We start from the raw sequence: 24077 nt of genomic DNA, 5'->3' as shown, positions 1-24077 counted from the left end.
AAATCCTCCCCAGTACCACCAATGCCCCCAGCACCCCTCGCTGCACTTGGCAATCATTGCCTCTCTGGAAGGTGTTTTTTGGGTGCTCAGGGCTGCACAGGGTAAGAGCACGCAGACCCCCCGGCCCCCCTGCTCCGCAGCCCCCGCACAGCCCCCATTAGCATCCCCGCGCCCGGCCCCCTGCCCAGCCTTGAACTTGGCCATGCCGGGCTGCGCTCCTTCTGCCTGCCTGGGCTCGCACAATGCCGGCCTTGACCCATTGTTTGCTTTTTTCGGATTTCAGCTGGGAAAGCGGCCACCTCGCGCAGCCTGCCCCGAGCACGCCGGGAGCGGGGCACAATGGGGAACCCTGCTCTGCAGGCAGAAGGGCTCCAAATCATTTGAGAGACATATTCATTATATTCTTTCACGGGGGTCTGTTTGCATTGGGTTTAGCGGTTACTTCCCAGACGGGGTTCAGACCAAATAAAGATCATTGAGCGGCGAGGGATTCGCTCGGGCTTTCAGGGAAATATGCCTGATGCGGGGCACGGCACAGCCCGGCTGCTTGGCTCTCGGCTGCTCCCGCTTCCCTGTTGGTTTGCCTGGGTTTGTTTTGTGCCCGTTGCCTCCTCCATCTCGACACTGCACCAAATCACACGCTCACTTTTGCAAAAGGGAGAGTTTATTTTCAACAGTGCATGGGGTGGGGGGGATTTGAATGGGGGAGAATTACAGGCAGTACATTTCTCTTACAGGAAAAGAGAGGGTGCAGTACAACAGTAGCAGGGCTGCCTGGCCTGGACAGGCTCATGGCCCTCTGGGCCCCAAGGACAGTGCCTTTGGGAAGGCTGCACTCCCACAGCTCCACAGACCCAGGGATCAAGAGCAGCAAGGGCCGAGCTCTGCTCCATGAGCAAAGCCGGGGGCTAAAAGCTCCCTCCAAACTTCACACACCTGGTATTTCACCAGGTAAGCAGTGACTGGCTCAGGTCTCTCTGCCTAAGCACTTTGGTTCTGCCCTGGGGTATTGAGGGCACTGAAGGCAACGTACAGGAGTGATGTGGGATGATCCCTTGGCTCCCTGTGTTGCCCTGGCTCCCTCCCCATGGCTGCACCGCTGTTTCAAAGTGATGCAGAAATCCACTGTGTCCATGAGACAAAGCTGATTCCTCTCCGGGGCCAATGGAGAAGCAGGTTGAGACCCTCCTGGAGAAACTCGGAGAAGTCAGATGGCAAGTCCGGGCAGGTGGTAGCCAACTGCAGGAAGGAACTCACAGGCTTCAAAAGTTCCTTGTCCACTCACTGGGATCTAGGAAAGAAAAAAAAAAAATGGAGTGGTTATGATCTCTGTCAGAGAGTCCAGTAGTGCTTGGCTGAGAACAGACCAACTTGACTCTGATGGAGCAGAACTCCAATCCTTTTCACCTCCTCATCACATGTTTCTCGTGGCTCTGGACCACCTTAACCTCTTCCTTACTGGGAAAACTGTAGTCCCCAAGATGCCAAGCTTCCCCTGCACCCTCCTCAATCCCCTACCTCTGCTTGCCCCGCACACCGCCAGCCAGGGGAGGGCTCACCGCTTGTCCTTCCTCCCTAGGCTTTGGGGCATGGGATTACTCTGCATGTCAGAGCCACTAAAGGCACAGCCCTCTGATGTTTTAATCTTCGTGTTAACTTTCCCTGCCCTCGGCGCCCTTGCCTGACTGGAGAAAGTGATACCAAGCCACCGAGCTGGAGCCGAAGCTGTGACGCTCAGCTGAAGTCCCCTTCTCGGCTTCCCCCACGCCTCCCGTGCTTTGCCCCACACATCTTCCACCTTGCATCATGTTCTTCTCCCTTTCTCCTGATTTTTTTTCATCTATTTCCTTTACACTTTATTCATGTTGAGTGTGTATTCCCTAGTCCCCAAAACAGTCCCATCCTTTTCCTATCTTCCCTTTGCTTTGCCCATAAACTGTTACATTGGAAGGAGTAAAGACTCATATAACAAATCCTTGAGTACACTTGCAAAAGGAACCATCAGCTGGCTAATTTATTCTTTTTATTGCACCAAATTGTAATTTTATAAAATATTGCAAATTTTATAAAATATTTGCAAGCCCATTTTAAGAGATAAATCTTCTGTGTGGCTCTCTAATGAGCCGCCCTGGGAGTAGCCGGCATGTGATCTGCTGTAGGTCGCACCGCGACGTTCCCAGGCTGTGACTGGATGAACCACCGTAACTCTTTGAACTGTGCAAATACTCTACACTCTGGGGTCCAGGCTGCAATTTTCATGGGTATTTTTTCTCCCTCTTAAAAATAGATCTTCTGTAACCCCTTTATTGCAATATTCATAAAGCACTTGATGGAAATTGAAGGAAAATCCCTTCCCTTCTGCAACTTTGAAGCAAGCCTAAAACTTAAGAGAGGCGGCGGCCAAACCTACCCCGTGTGCTTGGGTTTGGGGAAGGACCATGGTCTGTGTCTGTTTCTGGGTGCTGAGAGGACAGACCCCATGCTGCATGTGTTTAGGGGGACCTAGGCTGCAAAAAGCAAAGGCTCAACACTTCTTTATCCTGTGTGACATTAGGAGTCATCCCCAATGTTCCCCCAAGCCCGGCAAGGATGTTGAGGTCAGGACAGACGAGATCTGAATGATGGTGGGTGCTTTCATGAGCCCAGGAGAGGAGGAGGTGGCTGAACCCTTGTTGTCACAAGGGGAAAGCCTTTACCTGCCAGGTAAAATCCCCTGTCCTGGGGCAGGGACAGCCCCTGCCCTCGCCAGGGCTCTTGCTTTGGCCTCCAGAGAAACTCCTTTGCAGCGTGGATAGAGGGATGCTCATTGGTACCAGACATCAACCAGCCTAGAAATCACCCACTGCCTGTCTGGTGGGCTTGAAACTTCTGGCACTCAGTAACTGAGGGCAGGAGGAGCTGGACGAACCCAACTGATTCAACATAAGCTTCAGGACAACTGAAATCTCCTGAATACTCTTTTTCTCCAGGCAGAGCTCAACCTTGCACTGAGGGTGCCTGCAAAAATAGGGCTCTACCATGACCCAGTTCCAGCCCCAACACTGCCTTCCCTCCCCAGCGCCCTGCACAGGGAAAACATCCCTCTGTGTCTGGATTTACTGTCCATCTTTTTTTTTAACTGAATAAATAATCGAAATTGTAGCTCAGCCTCTGCCCCAACACTTGCTCCCGTGCCTCCTCATGCCCTTACAAATCCAGCACTGAGGTTTATATGCTGATAAACTGCCCTGCCACAGCAATTCTGGGCGGTGGGAAGAAAAAAAAAAAACCCTCAAATAATGGTAAATGGATGCAGAACGCTCTGCCTAATCAGATTCCTGTCCCCTATTGAGGCCAGGAAGGAGGGACCCCGCTCCTCCCCTGCCCTCAGCCCAGCCTCCGCTTCACCGGCTCACACGGAGAAACTTTCTGGACAATTTAATCTCGACAGGGTGTTACTTAGAAAAACCTTTTTCACTGTCAATTTTTTTCCCCCCTCCCTTTCACCCCCCCCCCCTTTTTTTTTTCTTCCCTCCCAGCCTTGATTGAATTTTGCAAGCCCCTGATATCTTTCTTTTTTGTAGGGATGCACGCTGTTTATGCAAATACCAGCCTTTCATACCAGCCTCCCTGGCTCAAGCCCTCCAACTTGAATGTGACCAAAAGCTGTGCTCTCCCCTGCTAACTCCTTAGCACAATTACACCTCCATTCTGCTCCAGGGGCCCGGGGAGGGGGAAAAAAAAATCATTTTAAACTAATAACACGTGCTGTTTGCTTTGGATAATTACAAGGGAGCTTCGGCTTCTAAGAGCTATGAAATATTCTGTTCAGCAGGGCGGGAGGGAGGCTCTGTGTTACGCCTACGCCGCGAGTTTTATCTCCTGACGGAGATGCTCGCGCGGCCTCTCGAGGCTCCCTCCATCTCATGCTCATCCTCTGCACCTGGGCAAGCATTTACATTTCCTACGGAGCAACTTCTCGGTGCTTTGGGCTACAGGAGAGAGGAGAAGGCGCCTGACATTTTCCTTATCTCAAGTTACAATTTCCTGCAAGCATCAAGATAATAAAACATCGGCGATGGGCAAGATGAGCGAAATGAATGCGCCGGCCGAGTCTCCAGCAGCAGCGCGGGAAGGGCCGGGGAGAAAGGACACCCGGGGGATGCGGCTGCTCCGCTGGCTCTCGTTTGCATCTTGGCCCTGACGTTATTGTCCTCCTGCCTTGTCTGCTGGGGAAGTTTATGTGGAGGGCTTTTGCTGGGGTGAGGAGGAGGAGGGGAGTTTTCCCCAAAAGCACCCAGGAATCTGTCAAAAGAGGGACAGAAAAGAGAAGAAGAAGAAGAAGAAGAAGAAGGGAGACAGAGAGTGGGAACGTCAAGGACCCCTGACTAATGAATAGCAAGTTTGCCCTTGAACCTCCCTGGGCTTTGCCATTCCCAGGCTCCAAACAAGGGCTGATGCATGCTTGGGCCCAGCTGCAGGGGGACTGGGCTATGGTTCATCTCAGACACTTTGACAGCCCAGGCCTTTTCCCCACATAGCTCAGACTCGCCTAACTACTCCCCTGGCAACAGCTCAGTGCAGGAACCTGCGCTGAGGCCCTGCCTGCTGCATACAGAAGTACGAGGAGGAGGAGGGGAGCCGCTGGGAGAAATTAGCCAGAGACTGGCTTAACCCATCAAATGCTGGGCAGGCGTTGCCAGCCCCGGCACCCTTTGCTCAGCCCCGGCACCCTCCACGCACCCCTGGGTGCTCACTGGCCAATATCTGCAGTGCAGCTGGAGAGGGGCAGGAGTGGGTGAGACGTGCAGAGCCGCTGTGTATCCCAAATCCCGCAACCTGCTGCTTCACCATGACCCAGTGCCTCGGACCTCGTCAGTCTGCAGGTCCTCATGGTGCCAGGAGGGAGCCAAAGCAGCCAGCTGGAAAAGGCCACCGGACACTGAGAGGAAAGGGCACGGCCCCTCCCCTGGTGTGGTGGGACAGGGCATCCCATCCCTGCCAGCCAAAATGAGGGCAAGGGCTGGGTGAGAGGCACAAACTTGCCCTGGATGCTCTTTCTGCATTGCAGATCAAAGGCTGGGGACGAGCTGGCCTTAGGGGTCTGCACTGAATGGCTGGAGAGAACAGGCACAAGCACCCGGCGGCTCTAAAATGCGACCCAGAAACGTTCCCACATCCCAGCCCCATATAAATCAAGGGGGAAAAAAGGGGGAGCTCCATCCCAGCCTCTGTTTTTACAGAGCATCTTTCATGTGCAGCCCCTGAGAGAGGCCTTTGCCGAGCTTGTTAAGGATGGCTCCTGCGCCAGGCAGAGAGGGGGACGCACCATATGGAGAGGAGAAAAAGAAAAGGGGACACTGAAAATGGAAAATTATGCAAAGCAGGAGGAGAGGCGCTGGCAGAAAGGGGGGAGGGAGGCATCAAGGAGGTGGGGGATGGGGAGACAGGAGGCTGGAAGGGAGCCCTGACTTGGGGAACACCATTAGCTGGCACTGGGGCTGCATGAGGAACAGAAGTTTCCTGTGACCAGGTGCAGGACAGCCCTTTGTACCCCTGGGTGCTGTCACTGGAGGGCAGTTCTCCAGCCTGGCCTGAGAGGGCTGTGCCAGGGCGATGCCCAGCTGGACTGTGATGGGTGCATTCTCTTTCTGGAGTTGTGCTGCACTGGGAGACACAGAAAAATAGGGTCCGTGGTGACCTACTTCAGAGGTGTCCTGAGGACCTCTGCTACTATAGCAATGAGGTTGCAAATTCAACTTCAAGAGCTCCTCCCTTCCTCTTGGACCCTGCAGAGTCCTGGTGCTGCAGGGTGAGCTGCAGGCCCAGTATAGCTCAGGGATGCTGTGCAGGCATTCCAGTCCAGGCTTGTGTTACTGCCCAGCTTGTGCTCCAACTCCAGCATCTGGCCTAACGTGGTGTTTGGAGAAATGACTCTGCTCTTCCTAATGCAGGTGTACAGCTCCTTTTCCCTATCCTGGAAACACTGGCAATCTTTGGGGAAACCACCCACCTTGTCACAGTGACAGCTTCTTTTTCCCAAAGCCACTCTGTGCCTCAAGCTTGTGGCACTCTGCTGGCTCCCTGTCATGGGCCATGACCACCTTGAACATCCTCACTGGGTGCAAGCCCCCTTCTCCAGACCACCTTTCACCCAGCAAGGAAAGCCACCCATCCCCATGCTTGGTGCTTGTTGCTCTGTCACTCCTGCTTTGTCCCCTCCATGCCATTCCCATCTCCCTGTTCAGTGGTTTTTGTTCAGAGCAGCCAGGGATTTTCCTTCACTCTCCTCAGCATTGCTTGACACCCAGGAACACAAACTGCTCCTGGCTCCCACCTCTCATCTCTCTTGGCCCTGTCACAGCCTTTGATCTCACACCCGTATCTACCACACTGCTCCCTTTTCTAGCTCCTTCTCCTGTTTGTTCCATCAGGAAACCTTCCCCTGCTGAATCCCAAACGAATCTCTCCACTAAACCCATCTACTGTGCTTCCCTGCATTTACCACTGGTTAGTTTACCATCAGCCCTATGTCCCTAAACCCTCCTTCCAGGCAGGTATGGGGCAGATCCATGTGAGGCCAGTGCACAAGAGGGGCTGCTGCAGAGGCAGGCGTGGGCCTGTGCCTGCAGACATGGGCACGCTTGCCCCGGCATACACGTGTTCCTGCCTGCACATGCCAACACCTACATGTTCCTGCCCACGTTCCCGCTGCCACATCCAAGGCTGTGGGATTTCAAGGGGAGCTCTTGTTCTCCAATGGGGCACGGGCATCATCCGTGCAGCACGGCTGCAGGTTTGGTCTTACAGTCACTAGACTAAAAAGATGCCGTTTAGTTTCTTCAAGAACCATGCCCTGGAGTAAGGCTGCATGTGCAGGCCAGATCCTCAGTCAAGCCCTGGAATAAGCTGTAGGCACTGGAGAGGATTCATCTAAGCAGCATACAAAGAAAAATAGCAAAAAATAAAGTTCACGGGGGCACATGAAAAACAGAGCTTCCACCCACAGAGCAGCTGTGTGGGGCTCCGGAGACAGGCAGGCAACGTGGGAGATGTTTCAGAGCTTGCTCTCAGAATGATACATTTGCAATTGCTTCCCTTCTTCAGCCACTGGAGGTACACTGAGCTACCTGCCCTGCAGAGACACATTTCAATCTTCAGGCACAGGACTTTGTCCAGGGCTGCTTTAAGGCTGGCTGGCCCTTGTAGCAGCATGATGCAAAACTGAGATGTGCCTTTGTGGGAGAGGAAGAAAAGGGATGTACTCTACCTCTTGCTATTCTGACACAGGCAAGAAACTGCCCCTCCACTAACAAACCCAGGCAAAGGGGCTGTTTGGTGTTCTGATTCCCACCCATTAGGAATGGGTGGTGTGGGGAGAGCAGATGGGATTCAGGGTGTCCTTTGGATCAGGCTGGCCTCAGCTGCTGTGCTGGAAGCTGAACCGTTTCCAGGGAGGATACAGCAAGAACAGTGAGTCCTGCCCAAGTGACGGTCCAAAGCGCTGGCACTTCGTCCTGATTCAACCTCGCCCCAGATTCCTGCCCTTGGCTCACATCCAGGTTTCTTTCTCCTTGACCCATCTCCATCAAAAGAAGCGCTGTTATGAGTCTCTGCTCTGAGTTTCTAGTCTACAAATAGAAGCAAAGCAGCACCTGCTCCAGAGCTGAACATTTCCACTAAACCCCATTTTGACGCCTGTCCCGGCCAAAGAAATCTTTTGGGACTGTGTCACTTGTATGAGATGTTAAATATTTCAACCTCCAGCAATACAAGACACTGATATGATATTGAACTACACGATTACTGTATATCCCTGCCCTTCCACCTTGGCTGCAGAGATGCCCCACAAGGGCTCATCTCCAGCAAATATTTCTCTGGACAGGGAGTTGGCTGTCTTGAGCACTGGGGCCGATGTGTTTATTGGGCAGCAAAGCTGGCCTTGCCATCTCTCCCAGGGAAGCTGTGCCATGGGAGCTGCTAAAACAGCATTTCATTTCCAAACAGGGCCCCAGAGACCTCTTGTGTGAAGGATTCAACAGAGCGAGGCGGGGTAAAGCAGAACAAGGAGACACAACCCCAGGCTAAAAACAAGCCAGACCCCAGGTTTGATGGACCTCGCTGCTCTGAACCAGGGTTCAGGCTGGCCTGTCCCCTTGAATCAGTGCCAATCGTTCCTGTGCCACCACTGATGGGGAAACGGCGAATTGGGATTTTTTTTCACCTCCTTCTTCCCCCCTTTTCCCTCCCCTAACTCCTTTTCCGCATCATAAGCAAAGTCCTAATAAAGCTCCCATCCCCACTGCCAGCCCTGCACCATGCTCCCAGCAGAAAAGAGATGCAAAGCCACGCTTGGAATCTGATTCCCCGGCTTTAAACGCTGCTCTGCCAGCAAAGTGCGACTTGAAAGCTCCCCTGTCACAGTTACAAAGCTCCGAACAGCCCTTCCTCGGATAATCACGCTTATCTCCAGATTAAGAAAGAGAGACCTGCAGCTGAGGCTGGTCACATGGGCTGGGATGTGGGCAAATCTCTTTTAAACAATCCCCATATAGCTGTGACCTCCACCACAGCCCAAATACACCGTCCCTCGGTCCCACTCGAAAACCAGCTCTGGAGCCATGACAGAGCATGTGAGACTGGGCTGGTGATGGGGGGGCTGAGGGAAACTGGGGGGAGGAGTGAGAAAGCAGCGGAGAAGAGGAGGGTGAGAAAGACGGAAGAAGAAATAAGTAAAGGGAGGATGTGGGAGAGGAATAGGATGTGGTGGAGAGGGAGGAAAAGTGCATGAATGGAGGGGGAGGATGATGAAGGACAGGGAGGTCTCTGCTCTGCTACTCTTCCTGTTGGGGATTAGTTGTCCCTGCACTGTCCTCAGTTTAACTCTTCCCACTCTGTCCCCGGCAGGCAGCCTAGCCTGATTACGTGACTCCAGCTGTGCCAAGCAGCCTTGGCAGGGTGAGCACGTTACCTACTTTGCTGCCACAGATTCATTAAGAGGCTTTGCTTGTGTGGGAATAGTCATCCCAACGGGGAAAGGGAAAAAAACCCCTTCTGCAGATCAACCTGGTGAAGAGCTCTGACAAAGCTGTTTCCACAGCCCTGCCCAGAGTTTGGTAGCAGAATTAAGGAGAGACAGGGATGTGCAAACAGAAGAGGAGGGAACAGGGGTGGGAGGTCAGCTGGAAGGGGTCCTTAGCATGGCCACTGCACAGAGATGAGGCACCAGACAGGGAGGGAACTGCAAGCCCTTTGCAGGATGCTGGTGCCTGGTTCTTCTTTGTGACTAAAGGCCACCTTGCATCTGGGTCAGGCATGGATGACACATTCACCCTCTGCGTAAATGGAAGGTTTGAGCAACCGCAGAGCGACTTTTTCCCCAACAGCAGGTTCCCCTCTTACATCCATCTGGGATTAACACAATTACTTTGCAATGGAGGAGCCCAAACAGCTCTGAAATGGGCAAAGAGTGCTGGGGCTGCACCTCTCTGAGGATGCTCACCTTCTGCTGGCACTGCCTTGGGGTTTCCAGCCGCGGCCACTGGCTGCAGCCCGCCGGAGGGACCGCAGTGCTGCCTCTCCGGCTGCTCATTATTCACCCTGCGCAATTAGGCACTGCTGATAAGTCACACAAAATTGCCTTTGTTCTCCAACTGGAAGACCTGCATTTCATGGGAATCCCTTTTCCCCTGCATATTACTGATGAGCTGCCCGCTGTACCTACTGCTAGAGTGGCAGGGAGGATTTTGGGCTGGCCCTCATAGATGTCCCATGCAGGTCAATGGGGAGGTATAGCCTGGCCCTGCCTGTGTTCCTGGATTTCTCTGAGCACAAAGGAGAGCTGCTCCTGCAGCCCACTCTTCCCCACCAGGGACTTGTCAGCTCTCCTCCAGGCAGGTGGCTTTGTTGCTTCCTGGCTGCTCTACCATCTCTCCATGTCACTTCCCAGCTCCCCTCCCAGTAGCAGAGGAAAGCTCAGTGCAGCTGCAAAGTCAGTGGGGGAAGAGGCTCTACCCAACCCAAACCCTGCTGATGCCAACAGCCACCTTACCTTGTTCATGACCTTCCCCTTCCTCCCCAGCCAGCCCATCAGGAGTCAATCCCCATGCTCTGCTGCTTGGGCCAAGCATCTCCCACCCAGGCTCCCTGCAGGACCAGCCCTGCTCCATCGTGTATCAGCTCCTGCTCTTCGCTCCTTCATTGCACCAGAGCCCAAGTAGGGAAGAGAAAGCAAAGCAAACTGGAGCCAACATGAAGCTGGGTGCTACCAAGCTCCACAGGAGGCAAGCTGTGCTCCAGTAAACTTCTCAAAATGACCTCTGCTTCAGAGTAGCCTTGTGCCATGCAAATCCTTGCTTTTTCAGCATCTGGCAGCTGCTCAGATGGGACCACTGGGACAAAAGACATCTTGGCCCATTCAAGAGTTTCTTCCTGTTCTGCTCAAGAAATGTATGAGAGCTCTAAAGTCTTGTTGATTTAAGGGAAAGGATGCAAAATTAATTTAGACAGGAAATTAATTAGATGTGAACTGATGTTTACATCCCTACACATACAATGAATTTTTGTGTGAACCTACAGAATGCAGATGGATGGATGGATGAATGATAACAGCAGTCTAGGAATGACATTATGTGCTGGTCCATACGCTGGGGATGTAGAAAGACTTTTCTCTGCATTGGTAATTAATAACTCTATCCTGAGCAAATGTTGATAAATCCTTTATAGAGCATGTTATCTCTGTCTCTCCAACTCCTGTTCTGCATTTCCATTTGCCTGTTTCCACTGCTCCACCCCTGGCACCCACACGCTTCATTTCCCTCCCATATTTTGTAACTGGTAGCAGATTTGACTCCCTTTTTGGAGAAAGAGGCGGAGGTTTTGTTACTGGGGCTTTGTGTGAGTGATTGCATGTGTATGTGTGTACACAAAGATGGATACAAATCCATTGGAAATAAACACCTTTTAAGGGACTTGAGAGAAAGACACTCAGGGCAGGGGAGAAGAAAGAGCCTACAGACCCTCAGCCAGACAATCAGCCAAGATGAAGAGAAAGACCCAGTGAACCAAAAAAAGCCTCAGTTCTCTTTTAAACTCTCCATGATTTGCAACGAAAGCAGCAGATCCCATCGCTGGGAAGCTGAGCTCTGGCGATGCAACCCTCACCCCTTCTCCCAGCCCCGCACAGCTCAATTACCCCAGGCTGCCAGGCTGCACTGAGCACACCCCCACCACCCCGCATCTCCCCCGCCGCCGAGACAGCTTTCACCAATGGAAGGAGTACAAATATATTCATTGGCACCTTATCAGACATGCATGCAAAACTAATTAACATGGGGAGACATGCAAGCTGCCACCCAGCCACAAATACACACCCACGAGCATGCACACACACACGCACGCATGCACAAGGCAACCCTTGTCTAGGGGGGACATTCAAAAGGCTTTGTCACTAATTTAGGCATCTGTCTCAGTCTGGTCTGGTCCTCCTGGCTAGGCTGGAGTTGTGGTTTTTTTCCCACTCTGTTTGACAATGCTGGGAACATGCCCGGAGACCCCTCATTCAAATCACCCCTTGACAATGGTCTCATTGTGTGAGCATATAGAAAAGGGAAAGGATGGGGGAGAAGATGTGGAAGGGGGGTAAGGAATTAAAATGTGAACCCAAGGAAGTGTTTACTAACACAAGCCTCGCAGCTGCCCCGTCTCTCCTCCACCCCCTTCTTCCGCCCCCGGCCGTTCCAATGGCCCAGCTTGTCCCCAGTTCGAAGCGGGCAGCAGGATGTCGGGACAGTGGAGTGGGAGCAGGGCTGCACAGAGGTGCACAGAGAGCAGGCAGACTGAAGGGATGAAGCCTCAAGGCATTCAAGTCTTTGGCAGCAGGGGAGCAGGTACAGGTTAGAGAAGATAGAGCCAGAGATGCCTTGGAGAGGATTAGGGACTTAAAATGTCCTGGGAAGGACATCTTCATGGAGGAGCAAGAGATTTATTGGTATAACCACTCCAAGGCTTTTTCAGGCAGGAACAAAAAGTGCTTAAACCTGGCCTCGTGGATTTAGAGCAAGTGAGCAGCCTCGCTGCATGGTTTGGATTGCTCTCTTTGGTGCTGCTGCCAGACACGCTACAGCACGAGAAGAAAGAGGGGGAGCAGCAGGGTGTTGGAGCTGGGGGCTCACAGGATGGACCAGACTCCCTTCAGGACCCCACTGTCTGCCTATTGCTAGTTATTAAATACTAAGAGGAAAAAACAAAATAGGGAAAAATGCCCCTACGCCCTGCCCACCCCTCAGGCACGCCTGGGGAAGGAAACAACAAATGTGCAGATGGGGGTGTGCGCCCCCAGCCCCACCGCGCTTGGCTGGCCTTGGCAGGCTCCGTTCAGCTGGAAATGCCCGAGAGCCAGCAGAGCAAAGGGAACAGGAGCTGGGGAGGGGGAGAAGATGATGACAACGTTTTCCATATATGCAAATGCATCCACACAAGATACCCAGAGGGAGACAAAACAAAGAGACCTCAAAGAGGCTGGCTCTGAGACCCGCACAAAGCCAGATAGCTCTGCACACCTACGGTGTTTGCACGTGAGGACCTGTGCAATGCAAGATGCAAGGTTGCTCAGAGGTTCCCCCCAATCTGAGCAGATATCAGCCTAAAGAAAGCCTGGTGGAGGAGCCCAGTGAAAGCTGCAAAGACAAATGCCACAATCCCACATCCTCCTACACAAACAGGTGCACCTTAGGAGTACAAAACTATTCCTGTCCTTTAGCTTAGTCAGAAAAGAGAAAAGCTGTGATGCAAACCCACATGAGCTCTGCCTTGGTGGGCAGAGGTAGCTTTGCTCCTCTGACACTGCTCCTGCAGTCAGATACAGCCCCATGACCTCTGTGTGCTTCCCATAAGAGGAAAGCTAGGAAATTCCTGGACATTACTAAACAAGGCAAGGCAAAATGTCACACAGAAACACAAGAATGTACAAAAAAAAAATTTCTTTCTCACAACCATTGCGACAAAAACAAAAGTCACCTGTGCAAACATTTCTGTTTAAAAAAAAAGAAAACTACTGCCAAGTAAGCAAATCTGTGCTTTTTATCCAAACAAGTGGTTGTGAGCAGTTTTATTGCCACATTCCTGTGCCCCAATACACAGGGATAAGCACTCGACACACAGTGACATGCAGGGACTTGGGGACAGAGCTGTTGTTTTAATAGGGCAATGAAGACAGCAAATGAAATAAAACCCTACAGAGATCAGCTTGCAAAACTCAAGGCTGAGAAAATCTATTTGATGGTAAAAGGAAACAAGGACACTCGTGATTCTGCTCTCATTTCCATGCTGTAAATTTGGGCAGCTTTTACTGAACGCAATTAGATCCTCACTTAGGATTTAACCTGGTGAAGCTGAGGGCAGACCTTGCTACAGGACCCACCTTCGAGCTCTTCCCCTCAACTTGCTCTGCAAGGAGCCAGCAGGAGTTGTGAGAAAACTGAGTGGAAAAGCAAAGGAATTCATAGATCCCTGCCGGTGTGGCCATTTCAAAGCCCCCTTCAGCTCTGTCTTGCCTGTTCTCTCCTTCCCCAGTGATTTGCTGCTTTGCTCATGGAGCTTTGGCTGCAGGGAACACTCAGTACCAGCCTGGCAAGCACAGAGACCCAATGGTATTTGGGCATCTCCCTTCCTTTGCCTCTAATGGGAACTGAAAACCACAGCAAACCCCTAACATGTCCATTCCCTGCCTCTGGTGCCTGATCCTTCATTTCCAATACTCTTAGGGTCCCAGTGGGGATCCCATGCAAGACTCTTGCAAGAAGCCCTGCAAGACCCTCTGTTATTAACACCTCTTTGCCTATTCTTTACATTTCCCTTTAAGACAGGGCTTTTCAAAGGTTTTTGCCTAACAGCATAGTTTAACACACTGAGTTTCCCAAGCAACAAGTAATAGAACTCCTCACCTACTTGTACCACACAGGTAAAGTCACCTCAGGGCTGTGATCTTAAATCCATACATGTTTTTCCCCATGGATATTGAGAGCTGTAAATCTCAACATCTCATTAAACAGATCACTCAGAACAGATTGCCTCACAACATAACTTTTCGTCTGGCCACTACCCACGAGCAGATGATTTTACATGACATTTATTCATGCAAATTGCTGAGGCTGTAGTCTGGTTACCCAGCAAGAGCATAAAAAAATTACAGTTTAGATGCATAAATGCTGGCACCATGAGAGAAGACACGATGAGACTGGATATACATCCCTGGGTTTCACACAGAGTGCAACAAAACTTAGAGGGAGTCCTCATCAGATGGGGGTTTATCAGGAATGCCCCCCCCAAAATGATCCAGAGGAGGCAGAGAAAGGCATGTGCAAAGCTGCAGGAGCTACAGAGAAATGAACTTCTCCTTCTGCATGTGCAGGAACCTGCCATGGGGAGAGCACACGCAACATTTTACGTCACTCACAAAGCCTACTCTGTCCAATAAAGTGGGGAAGTAAAACAAAGCATGAAATCCAGGCATAAATTAGCATCCCTCTAGCCTAGCTTTATTTGTGCTGCTGCTGCTGTGGATTAGCATCTAGCTGGCTGACAGGCTGATAGGCAGACAGAAACAGGGAGAAAAAAAAAAATTAAAAAAAATCAGTAGGTGTCTTTTTTTCCCTATGGTTCCTGGGATGTCTGCCTTCAAAGTGCAGGCAGTGCTCATCCCTTTAGGACCCGAATTTTTCCATCTTCCTGTGAGAGCAATAGGCTCTGTAGGAAAGCAAATCCCCCTGAGATATTTGTGCCTGCACCCTGTGGAGCCAGCACCCGTCATCTAACGCAGCCCAGTGCGAACCCGTCACATCCTCAGCCGGCATCCCTCCGGCACCCACAGCTCCGCTCTGCAGAGAGCCACCGAGCCCCAGGAGCAGCTACGGTGTGGGGCTGGGAGACCTCGAGGATAGCACCTTGCCACAGGCACACACAGGGAGCAGATGCCTCGGGATTAGCTTTGGATCATGTTCACCATCGCTTGGGGCAGCTGCTTCCTTCACCGCCCGCAGCCACGGCTGGGTTTGGTACCTGATCCCAGATGACATGACCAGGATCTCACGCCGGCATCTCCTCTCAGTTTGTGTCAGAAATGTGTCACTGCCAGCTCCTCGGGCAGGAGGACCTGCAGAGAGCTTCCATCGGGCTGACACACAGCCTCCTGCTCCTCAGGGCTGCATGGCAAAATGAGTGGTCGTCACCAGAGACATCCCTCCTCTGGGGGCTTGGTGGCCTTGTGCCCACCCGCCCTTTCCAAGCACAGCCATGAAAACACTGCACAAAAGAGGTGCCAGTCTTGACAGTCACCACACCAGTCCTTCCCAAACCAGCCCTGGCAAAGGGGCCTTTCTGCCCTAGCAGCAGAGAGGAGCTGGGAAGCTCCTCAGTGTGGCACTTGTGCACAAACTGGAGGAACAACAGCAGTAAACTTTACTGTGGTAAAAGCAAACTGCAAAGCCCACCTCCACCCTAACTGAGCCATTCAGAGCTTGGCTGGGCTCTCAGATCACAGGAGATTTCTGGTCCTTGCCTGTCTTTTAAGGAGCCAAACACAGAGCTCAGTCTTTAGGCGATGGAAATCAAATTTTCAGCCACTTTTCAAAGGTGGCCTAGAAAACACAGACTAATTCTGCACAGCCATAAAGCAAGTCCCTCAGGAGTACAGCATGGTTCAAACTCCCCCCTGTCCCTCTGCCTGCCCCCATGACTCTCACTGAGTGGGTCTGATCAGAGAATGCAGGGAAAACCCCCCAAGATGCACAGAATCCCTCCTCAGCTCTCAGCCCCTCAGCCAAGTGCACTGCCCCTGCTGATCTCTGGTGCCACAATCCCAGTAGATTGGTACTGCCTTTGGAGCATGGAACAGGCAAAGCCTTTCTTGCAGCAGGCATCTGTGGCCAGCTCTGCTTGCTCCATACCCAAATGGGTCAACACAGGCAGGTTTTCCCCAAAGGAGGCAGAAGGGCACTCTGCAGAGCTTTGAGACAGCTGCAGCTGGAAATAGCCCAAGCAGAAGTGATGCATCCATGTTCCTCCAGCCACGCCTTCCCTGGAGTGCTTGATCCAAGTCTGGAATAAAGCACACCATCACCATCCTCAACCCACTGCACACAGCAAGACAGTCCCCTCCACATCCACGCACCCACAGAGGTATCTGTGGAAACATCCCATGGTACCAGTGGGGCGGTTTCTTTTAGGGGCTAGGAAGGAAGAAGGATGAAGAGAGTGTAGAAACCGGAGCCTTTGTTTCCCAGCACTCAGCCGTGCTGTTAATTAGGTAGCAGAGAGCAGCCACTTCCTACCACATCCTCAAGCTCTTGCAGCAATAGCAGGCACTCCTTTAGTCTCTGTCCTTTGGGGATGAGAAGGAGGCAAGGAGGCAGAAGTCAGTCAGAGCCTACAGAAATGCAACAAGGAAGGATCTTTCCTTTGCAAGGGAACAGGTGCCTGATGGGCTCCCCCAGCCAGCGCTTATCTATGTGAACCATTTGTTTCCTCCCCAAGCTCTCGGCTTGCTCTGACACATCACCCATCCACCTGATTGCAAAATGAGTCAGATGGGTCCCAGCCTTGCACCCACTCAGAAGCCCTCTATTTCTACTCTTCTCCTCAGTGTCAGGCCATCAGAAAGCTCAGCCCGGGGACTGTGCAAGACCACAACTGCCTTAATAGCTTGGTACAGGTCCAGACTCACACATGCTGTTTGCCCTTCATTCTGGAGAGCTCCAGTACACTTCTGCATAAGAGGTATTAAAACTCACACTGGCAGCAGCACATTCAGACAAGCAGCCATTGGGACCAAGGCAGTATCCATGAAATGTATCACAAATGGACTGAAGGAGCACATTCCCTTGAGTCACTGGTCCAAGTGGCAAGCTGGGACATGTCTGCAGCAGCCTGGGGAGATCCTGCACAGTCCCTTGAGGACACCACAGAGACAGCATCTCCTCCTCTGGCTCTTAAGCAGAGTCTTCCACAGCGCTGCACACAGTACATGACCTCTCAGTTAAAACATGGACCAAATAAATTTTAAAAAGCATTTTTTTTTTCTGAGTCCTGGCAGTGTGGAAGTCAAATACCATTTTTCAAGCTGTTCCCAGAATGAGACAGAGGCACACATATCCACAGGCACAGCCAGTCTGCGTCTGTACAGCCTTGTTCCCACCACCTTCATTAGCGCATACAGAGATGTGCATCCCTCTCTTGTAGAATAGAGTGCCAGGGACCAACATCACCAATTATTACCTTCTGGACTACAGACCCCTGTGCCCAAATCTCTCTGTGCCCAGGGCCATACAACAGTGGCTGGGACCACTCTTTAGAGTCCTCAGTATGTCTAGGGGCTTAAATGAGACCCAAGCCAGCTGCTATCCAACCCAGTGTGATCCACGACACTTTGAGCTCTCAGGCTCTCTTTTACTCCCTGTTCGGGTGTTAGGCAGCATCCTGCACTGTCAGCCTTGAGCTTTGAGTCTTGATCCCCAAAATTGCAGACTCATTCCAAAAACCAACTAATTGGAGTTTTTTTCACACTGATAATGCCTAAGCCCTACAAGGTCTTTGACTTGTTTCCAGAGCTTTTCCTGCACTTAAGATGTCCCTAAATACATTTCTTGTTAGCATAATTCCATTAATTTTAAGTGAGAACTGAGACTTTTAAACAGTCCTTGATTACAGTTGCTGGGGGTTTGCAACAGATACCCCAAATCCCAAGGTTTTCTCTAAAACCCCTGTGAATTATTCTAGTCCAGCCTTGCCAGCTGCTCTTCTACCCAAAAGGCACCTTCCCTTGAGAGCAGGATTGTAGAAGAAGGGAAGAAATCTGGAAAACAGCCATTTCTGGGACTACAAATGAAATCAGGAGGAACAGTCCCAAAAGCCTCTTTTAGCCTTGGCCACCAGCAGCAGCTACTCGTGAAGCTTCCACCAAGTGAGAGCCAAAGGAAGAGGCACACTCATCCTGCCTTGCTAGATTTTATGCCAGGCTTGTCAGCAAGGCATGCTCAGCTTTGGCTGCCCAGAAAATGCAAACCCCTCTTTTGTGTGGCTTTCTGGACACCTCCCGCTGCCCTCCCTAAATCCCAAAGCCAGCAGCATCCCTTGCAAGGTGCACACCATGCCAGAGGCAGCAAAGACGTGCTCCTTGCAGCCTCCTGGCCCCAGGCCTTCTGCCAACACCGTCCCAACATGGGGCACGCAGGCAAAAGAGCTGCCGGAGGAATCCACGCCAAGCGGCGCTGAGCACGACCTTTCTGCTTTACAATGGTAACCTGAATCCTAAATACTGGATTTCTAGGCACGCATTAAAGCCATGAGACAATGGAGACGGCGAGGCTGGGGCTGGCTGCAAGCCAGCTCCATGCCGGCCCCGCCAGCGCCCGATGTTTCCCATTTCCTTCTCTTTTCACCATGGCAGATAAGTGAAGTCCCCCTAAGCCAGGAGGCAGGTGCACGCACAAGCTCACCCCTGACTTGGGGACTGTGCGTGGCTCACCCCCCGTAGAAGGTGGATGCCCAAGAAGACCCAGAAAGGTGGTTGCTTTCCTCTCTCCCTCTCTCTCACGTGAGCATTGCTTCTCCTTTAATTGGTTTCATTCATGGCGACCCTTTGCTAAATGTAATTATGCCAGGCTCTCTCCATCTGTCTGCGCTCAGGAAGAGCCATCGCTCTCACTGTTTTTATCTTCAGTCTTTATTTCTGCATTAATTCCTGCTCTGCAGCTCACATGTACAACAATGTCCAGGACCTCCTGAGGACATCCAGGCACATAATGAAGAGCAGGATTTGTCCCTGGGTCTCTCCTCGCTGGAGGACATTTTTTCACAGGGAAAGCCCCATACCTCAGTCACTCTGTAACATCTACATCTCTCAGTGATACCTGCACAAGCCAGTCCTTTTGCAGACATTCAAGAGTTGTCTGTGAGCCCAGGCAAGAGGAGATGGCTTGATTTTGTCTGCATCACAGAGATGTCTCTGCCCTGTCTTCCCAAGCCTGGTACATAAAGGTAGCAAGATGTCTGCTTAGGTTGACATGGACCGCTTTTCACATGGAGACAGCATTCAGTCCCAAACTACCAGGCTCATTTTCCTTTCCAGGAATGCAGACAGGGTGAACACGGCTGAGCACAGGGATTAACAAACCCCAGCTCTGCAAGGGCAGCTCATAGCTGCATAGCTGAGGCTGCAAAGCACCCAACACACCCAGAAGGATTTCATCCCTTGGGATTCATTACCCAAGGTCCTTACACCTTCCACAGCCAGGGTAGGTAGATCTTGGTGGAAAACACAATGCTAAAGGAGCTGCTGGTTTATCAAGAGACCAAACTCAGTGACACAGACCCTGGGCAACCAAGCACCATCTGGTGACCGCCGGCTCCCGACACAATAGCCCACGTTGGCATGTTTATGATAGAGACTAGAGGCAGATTCCCATTATCCCCATCAGATCCCGTGATGTGGTTTCAGAAGAAGGACCATGAGAAGCAGATGGGATGGCAGAAGAGAAAAGAACGCAGCGAGACAGACAGACAGGAGAGATTTATATGAAGCTAAAGCGCATACCCATAAACATGGGATAAGTAAATAGCATGTAAGTATGAAATTAAATGCAGGGAATCCATGGCATCCAGTAATCAGTCAAATATCTCCTTCACCTCTTTTTCAGTTTATCATCGGCATTTTAAAATGAGATATTTATGCCAATAAGTAAGCCAGTTGTATATTGTAACCCTGCAAATATTGGCTTGGATCTGAGAGATTTGTCCCGACAGACAATTCATTTTTACAGTTATTTTTGGACTCCCGGCTTTCGTGGAACACCGGCTCTCTGTGTTGGATTTTATGCCCCTGAAATGTATTTACAATGCATGGCATCTGTATTGTGCATTACACACTTAAATCATTGCGTTTCATTCATCGCTTGTAAAAAAAAATATTGCAATATCCTGAAGCTCTGAATACTCAAATTCAAAATATAACTGCTGCATTTTCAGAGTAATGCTATAAAATAATGTTGTATTTTTAGATAAAGGAGGGAAAATTGATCATGAGGAACATGGATTCCCAAGATCTGGGAAGAAGGGGAGTTTGGATTTCACACCACGATAAATGGGAAAAAAATAAAACTAAAAGCTGAAAACCCCACAAAGGTTTATTTTCTAAACAAGAACATAGAAACATTTTGTCACTTAAACAAAGGGAGGAGGGCGGGGGAGGCTCCGCATCCTTGGCTTGCTCTCTGCAATGGACAAATACTATCAGAAACAAAAAGCATGGCATAGTTAGCAGGAGCTCAGTGCTTTAGAATTAATGGTATGTATTTAAGTTCCTTTTAGGGGAAGCCTTCTGCAATTGGGGGGAAAAAAAAATTCTTGGTTTTAAAGGCTTCTGTCATTGTTGCCCACAAGCAGAAGAGAAAGGCGCTTTCTTTGTCATCCGGGGGTTTATGGCAACACCTTAATATGTCCTTTTCATAGGTGAAGCAAGGCGCACAAAGCAGCCGCGTGCCAACGCGTCCCCCCCGCCACCAGCAAAATAAATAAATGGAGGAACGCGGGGACGGCGGCCGTCGTAATCCCTCGGCAAAGAGGCAGCGAGGATGGTCTGGCGGGGTAAATATCGCACGTCTCCTGCCAAACCCCGCGTGGGCTATTGTCCCGCCACCCCTTTTAGATGTCATTAAGGATTTTTCGCATACAACCAAACGAGCGGAGGGGATGAACGCACTCGCTTCTTCCCCACCAGTTGGAGAAGCCATGACGAGGCGGCTGGGAGCAGGCGCAGGAAAAACACAGGGCAAATTAGGAAGTATGTTAATTCAGTTAATATCACAGAGGGGCTGGCGGGCGGTGGGGGGGAGGTGTGCGCGCAGATTTTCCGCCCGAGGAAGGAGGTGGCAGAGAAAGAACTGGGGCATGCCAGCTCCCGTTATTGTTCTGCCTTCATCGGTAATTAGCAAGATAAGGAGGGGACGGCGTGAGGGAGGCAGCGTGGCGAGGACAAGGCAGCGCTGCACCCCACCTCATGCCCATGCGGCCATCTTACAGGCGGCGCTCGCCTCCCGCAAAATGGCCGCCGGGGCCCACGCTGCCTCAGGCCCTCAGCTGGCCCATCCCAGTGGGCTCCCCTCCGCCAGCCCCGAGGCAGTGGGCACCCGGGAGCAGTGGCAGCCAGTAAAGGGGAGCCCCAGGAGAAAAGGAGTTGCCATGGTGGACCAGAGTGCGCTGGCGAGCGGCCATCTTAGCCGTGGCCCTGCTCACGGTGCCAAGGCGCTAGGCACGCGGCACTCCCACAGCTCTTTCCCCAGCTCTCCTGGCTGGAACAATCTTGGTACACTTCTCTTTCACCAGACACCACACATGGCGGGGCCCTGCTCATGGCCACAGAGGCGGCTGTGCCCTTGCCATGGCTTTGCCGTTGGACACAAGTGGGCCTATCCCCACACAGGCATCCGCCTGCCTCACTGTGTCCCGGTGAGCTCTGAAGGCTGCCAGGGACTGGTCCTGGAAGACATGCCCTGGACAGATAGAGTATTCTGAGAGCTACAAGGCAAGATGCCACCTGTCCAGCCATCAGAGAGTGAGTTATGGGCAAATTATGCCTTTCTCCTGGCTAAAACAAAATAAATCCCAAATCAAAACTGCAGAGGTATCAGTAAAGAAGACGTGAGATTCCTAAACCTTAATTTAACACAAATTTAAAACAAGGTCAGTTATAAAACGCATGGTTACACAAATGACACAGACAAAGCTACAGATACATTTCTCACTCCATGGGAGCTTTACAGTGGGCACACCAGCGTTTCTCAGTTCTCCAAATGAGCCACACCAAATAACCAACCAAGGAACCCTCATCTCTGGTCTCAGGCTGCCCTCAGGACAAGACCAGCAATTACTGACACTAAAGCAGTATTTGTGAAGCATTTCATGTGTCTTTAGCTATGATGGGACTATTTCACACGGTGCAATAGGCACACAACGCACGTTGAAAATTCGGCATCTGCTCCAGTACTCTGTGGAGAACTAGAGGTTGATTGCAACCGCATGCAGGCAGGGCCATGTTATACATCTCAGCTAGACAGTGAAACATAAGGGATGGCAGGCTAGCTGCTCCGCTCCAGGGTTGTCTACACGGAAAACCACACCATTATAATGACAGCACTATAGGTCAACTGCTGCTGCTCCTCGCCACGCTGGTGCACATCTCCACTCTTAAACTGGCTTTCTCCAGTTTAGCTTAAACTGCTTCCAGCGTGACATCACTGGTATGCAGGAGAGTCCTGCCTTCTGCTGAAGTAAATACCCACGGAGGTTGTACACGTACAACTCCTAGCTTTAAAATCCGCCCCCCAACCCTACGTCTGTAGCTAGACCTGCCCTTCGGCTAACCTTTCTGTACTCCGCACACTCCTGGGCTGTTCACAGTGCCCGTGAAACACTATTACACCCTGCTTCCCTTGGGTGCTAATCCTGCTTGTCAACCCAAAGGCAGAAGCAGACGGTGGCTTGGCATTTTGATTACGTTGTGATCTGTTTGAACCTTCCAGACTCTTTTGATGTCTGTGCAAATTTGAAAGGGGGAGCCTTCATCCCCCACAACGAAACTCTGCTATCGCATGGTGAACCATCTCGGGACTCCTATGTCCATAGCCATTGCTAGATTTGAAGCGGGGAGGGGAGTTGTAGCTCCTCCAGGAAGAGTCTGAATTTCAGACTAACCAGTTCTGGCCCTGAGCAGAGAACACTACGGGGACAGTGTGTTGCTCTTCAAACAAATGCATGCGTAGGGGAGTGTGCGCATGCACAGAGACACCAGATTTATACAAATAGATGCATTCATAGGAAAATGCAAATAGCATCCTCTTCCATCCCAGGCTCCTTCGAGCTCCTGACATCCCAAGGTTTCAGAGGAGTACAACGGAGCCTCAGATCAAACATTAGCCCTGCGGGGGTTCCCTCAGGGAAGCAGCCATGCACTGGGGTCTTTTCCCCGCTTCCATGTGAGGTTTCCCGACCCGGCCTTCCGTGGGTGCTCAGTTCTGACACGCGTACGACACACGCGCGCGCATGCAGAGCCTTGCTAAAAGGAGCTCTGGGAATTGAGCTCCACTTCCTCTTTCTCCTGAATCAATTGTCATAAACCAGCTTTTGTTTTATTTTTAACAAAGCGACAGAAATAATCTCCACATGCAGCACTTGCCACTCCCACGGCCCTGTCCTTCAACAGAACAAGGTGTCCAGGGCCCCCGAGGACATGAGCACAGGGGAGACAGCACGGTAAAAAAGACCAGGAGAGGCTGCTTTCTGGGCATCCCCTGCTCCTCTCTTGAGCCCATTGCTTGGCAGGTGGAGAGGTGGTGGGATGGGAAGGGGACTGGATGGTGGGCAAGGCTCTTCCAACCTCACCAACCCAACCTCCAGCTCTTCCTTTCATCCCCTACCCACTGAAGTACGCACTTTTACCTTGCACTCAGTTTCTCTTACTCTTCGGTGCCAGCAAGAGGTGACTCCTGCAGCACCATTGCATCAATCAATGGGCTGATGTGCAACCTGTGACAGCCCGAGCTCTGCCTGCCTGTGGCAAACCCTGTCTCCAGCATGGCCAAGGACTCATCTTTCCTCCTCCTCCTCCTCCTCCCATTCCACATACCCAGGTTCAGGACTCAGACCCATATGGAGACATTTCTTGATGAAACCTATCAGTGGGTGAGTGGCAGCTGAGCAGGTACTGAGCAAGACATGGGGCCAGACAGCAGCCAGGGGGGAAGGCAGCGGGTGGAGGGAACGTGCCTCGGGAGGAATACTCACAAAGGGCTGCTTTCATTAATAAAACATTCCCCCCTCGGTTGCCTTTTGATTTGGGTGTAAGAATTAACCCCATCTGCCCAACAGCACGCTACCTACCAAGTCATCTCTGCTGAGGAAGGCCATCTGACGTGTCTGCTCAATTGCCTCGCTTCCCACTGCCCGCACTCCTTGGCAGCCCAGACCCCTCCAAACAGCTCACCAGCCTCGCTGGGTCTGCCCTATGGAAGAGATCCTCTTCCCACAACATAGATTAGACCCAGTGAAAA

At 51.5% G+C, this 24077-nt stretch overlaps 1 long non-coding RNA gene across 3 annotated transcripts in view; it reads right to left on the bottom strand.

The window, feature by feature from the left end:
• Positions 1 to 642: 642 nt before the first annotated feature.
• LOC111934043 (uncharacterized) overlaps positions 643 to 24077 on the bottom strand; it is a 35010-nt gene continuing 11575 nt past the window's right edge. For all 3 annotated transcript variants that reach the window (XR_015275762.1, XR_015275763.1, XR_015275764.1), the window contains one exon: positions 643 to 1291. This is a non-coding gene — a long non-coding RNA (uncharacterized LOC111934043). The remainder of the gene's footprint in view (positions 1292 to 24077) is intronic.

The sequence above is a fragment of the Cyanistes caeruleus genome, chromosome 13 (assembly GCF_971803275.1).
Source record: "Cyanistes caeruleus chromosome 13, bCyaCae1.hap1.1, whole genome shotgun sequence".
Taxonomy (NCBI): domain Eukaryota; kingdom Metazoa; phylum Chordata; class Aves; order Passeriformes; family Paridae; genus Cyanistes; species Cyanistes caeruleus.
This window is presented reverse-complemented; position numbering and strand designations above follow the sequence as displayed.